Consider the following 3,693-nt stretch of genomic DNA (forward strand, 5'->3'; position numbering starts at 1 on the left):
TCCAGACTCTAGCCCCGGGCTACCTTGCCAGCAGAGTCTTGCCCAACACCCGCAAGGGCCCACACGGGACTCCCCACGGGACCCTAAGACCTCTGGTGAGTGGACTACAGTGCCTGCCCCAATCCAATCGCGCGGAACTTGAGACTGCAGTACATAGGGAAGCAGGCTACCCGGGCCTGATCTGGGGCACAAGTCCCTTCCGCTCGACTCGAGACTCGAGCCCCGGGCTACCTTGCCAGCAGAGTCTTGCCCAACACCCGCAAGGGTCCACACGGGACTCCCCACGGGACCCTAAGACCTCTGGTGAGTGGATCACAGTGCCTGCCCCAATCCAATCGCGCGGAACTTGAGACTGCGGTACATAGGGAAGCAGGCTACCCGGGCCTGATCTGGGGCACAAGTCCCTTCCGCTCGACTCGAGACTCGAGCCCCGGGCTACCTTGCCAGCAGAGTCTTGCCCAACACCCGCAAGGGACCGCACGGGACTCCCCACGGGACCCTAAGACCTCTGGTGAGTGGACCACAGTGCCTGCCCCAATCCAATCGCGCTGAACTTGAGACTGCGGTACATAGGGAAGCAGGCTACCCGGGCCTGATCTGGGGCACAAGTCCCTTCCGCTCAACTCGAGACTCTAGCCCCGGGCTACCTTGCCAGCAGAGTCTTGCACAACACCCGCAAGGGCCCACACGGGACTCCCCACGGGACCCTAAGACCTCTGGTGAGTGGACTACAGTGCCTGCCCCAATCCAATCGCGCGGAACTTGAGACTGCAGTACATAGGGAAGCAGGCTACCCGGGCCTGATCTGGGGCACAAGTCCCTTCCGCTCGACTCGAGACTCGAGCCCCGGGCTACCTTGCCAGCAGAGTCTTGCCCAACACCCGCAAGGGTCCACACGGGACTCCCCACGGGACCCTAAGACCTCAGGTGAGTGGATCACAGTGCCTGCCCCAATCCAATCGCGCGGAACTTGAGACTGCGGTACATAGGGAAGCAGGCTACCCGGGCCTGATCTGGGGCACAAGTCCCTTCCGCTCGACTCGAGACTCGAGCCCCGGGCTACCTTGCCAGCAGAGTCTTGCCCAACACCCGCAAGGGTCCACACAGGACTCCCCACGGGACCCTAAGACCTCTGGTGAGTGGATCACAGTGCCTGCCCCAATCCAATCGCGCGGAACTCGAGACTGCGGTACATAGGGAAGCAGGCTACCCGGGCCTGATCTGGGGCACAAGTCCCTTCCGCTCGACTCGAGACTCGAGCCCCGGGCTACCTTGCCAGCAGAGTCTTGCCCAACACCCGCAAGGGTCCACACGGGACTCCCCACGGGACCCTAAGCCCTCTGGTGAGTGGATCACAGTGCCTGCCCCAATCCAATCGCGCGGAACTCGAGACTGCGGTACATAGGGAAGCAGGCTACCCGGGCCTGATCTGGGGCACAAGTCCCTTCCACTCGACTCGTGACTCGAGCCCCGGGCTACCTTGCCAGCAGAGTCTTGCCCAACACCCACAAGGGTCCACACGGGACTCCCCACGGGACCCTAAGACCTCTGGTGAGTGGATCACAGTGCCTGCCCCAATCCAATCGCGCGGAACTTGAGACTGCGGTACATAGGGAAGCAGGCTACCCGGGCCTGATCTGGGGCACAAGTCCCTTCCGCTCGACTCGAGACTCGATCCCCGGGCTACCTTGACAGCAGTCTTGCCCAACACCCGCAAGGGCCCACACGGGACTCCCCACGGGACCCTAAGACCTCTGGTGAGTGGAACACAGCGCCTACCCCAATCCAATCTCGTGGAACTTGAGACTGAGGTACATAGGGAAGCAGGCTACCCGGGCTTGATCTGGGGCACAAACCCTTTCCACTCCACTCGAGCCCCGGCTACCTTGCCAGCTGAGTCGCCTGACACCCGCAAGGGCCCACACAGGATTCCACACGTGATCCTAAGACCTCTAGTGAGTGGAACACAACTTCTGCCAGGAGTCTGGTTCGAACACCAGATATCTGGGTACCTGCTTTGCAAGAAGAGAGCTTGCCTCCAGAGAATACTCTGCCCACTGAAACTAAGGAGAGTGCTACCCTCCAGGTCTGCTCATAGAGGCTAACAGAGTCACCTGAAGAACAAGCTCTTAACAGTGACAACTAAAACAGCTAGCTTCAGAGATTACCAGATGGCGAAAGGCAAACGTAAGAATCCTACTAACAGAAATCAAGACCACTCACCATCATCAGAACGCAGCACTCCCACCCCACCTACTCCTGGGCACCCCAACACAACCGAAAATCTAGACCCAGATTTAAAAACATTTCTCACGATGATGATAGAGGACATCAAGAAGGACTTTCATAAGTCACTTAAAGATTTACAGGAGAGCACTGCTAAAGAGTTACAGGCTCTTAAAGAAAAGCAGGAAAACACAGCCAAACAGGTGATGGAAATGAACAAAACCATACTAGAACTAAAAGGGGAAGTAGACACAATAAAGAAAACCCAAAGCGAGGCAACGCTGGAGATAGAAACCCTAGGAAAGAGATCTGGAACCATAGATGCGAGCATCAGCAACAGAATACAAGAAATGGAAGAGAGAATCTCAGGTGCAGAAGATTCCATAGAGAACATCGACACAACAGTCAAAGAAAATACAAAATGCAAAAGGATCCTAACTCAAAACATCCAGGTAATCCAGGACACAATGAGAAGACCAAACCTACGGATAATAGGAATTGATGAGAATGAAGATTTTCAACTTAAAGGGCCAGCTAATATCTTCAACAAAATAATAGAAGAAAACTTCCCAAACATAAAAAAAGAGATGCCCATGATCATACAAGAAGCATACAGAACTCCAAATAGACTGGACCAGAAAAGAAATTCCTCCCGACACATAATAATCAGAACAACAAATGCACTAAATAAAGATAGAATATTAAAAGCAGTAAGGGAGAAAGGTCAAGTAACATATAAAGGAAGGCCTATCAGAATTACACCAGACTTTTCACCAGAGACTATGAAAGCCAGAAGAGCCTGGACAGATGTTATACAGACACTAAGAGAACACAAATGCCAGCCCAGGCTACTATACCCGGCCAAACTCTCAATTACCATAGATGGAGAAACCAAAGTATTCCACGACAAAACCAAGTTCACACAATATCTTTCCACGAATCCAGCCCTTCAAAGGATAATAACAGAAAAGAAGCAATACAAGGACGGAAATCACGCCCTAGAACAACCAAGAAAGTAATCATTCAACAAACCAAAAAGAAGACAGCCACAAGAACAGAATGCCAACTCTAACAACAAAAATAAAAGGGAGCAACAATTACTTTTCCTTAATATCTCTTAATATCAATGGACTCAATTCCCCAATAAAAAGACATAGACTAACAGACTGGCTACACAAACAGGACCCAACATTCTGCTGCTTACAGGAAACCCATCTCAGGGAAAAAGACAGACACTACCTCAGAGTGAAAGGCTGGAAAACAATTTTCCAAGCAAATGGACTGAAGAAACAAGCTGGAGTAGCCATTTTAATATCGGATAAAATCGACTTCCAACCCAAAGTTATCAAAAAAGACAAGGAGGGACACTTCATACTCATCAAAGGTAAAATCCTCCAAGAGGAACTCTCAATTCTGAATATCTACGCACCAAATGCAAGGGCAGCCACATTCATTAGAGACACTTTA

Source organism: Mus musculus, chromosome 15 (assembly GCF_000001635.26).
Source record: "Mus musculus strain C57BL/6J chromosome 15, GRCm38.p6 C57BL/6J".
Classification (NCBI taxonomy): Eukaryota; Metazoa; Chordata; class Mammalia; order Rodentia; family Muridae; genus Mus; species Mus musculus.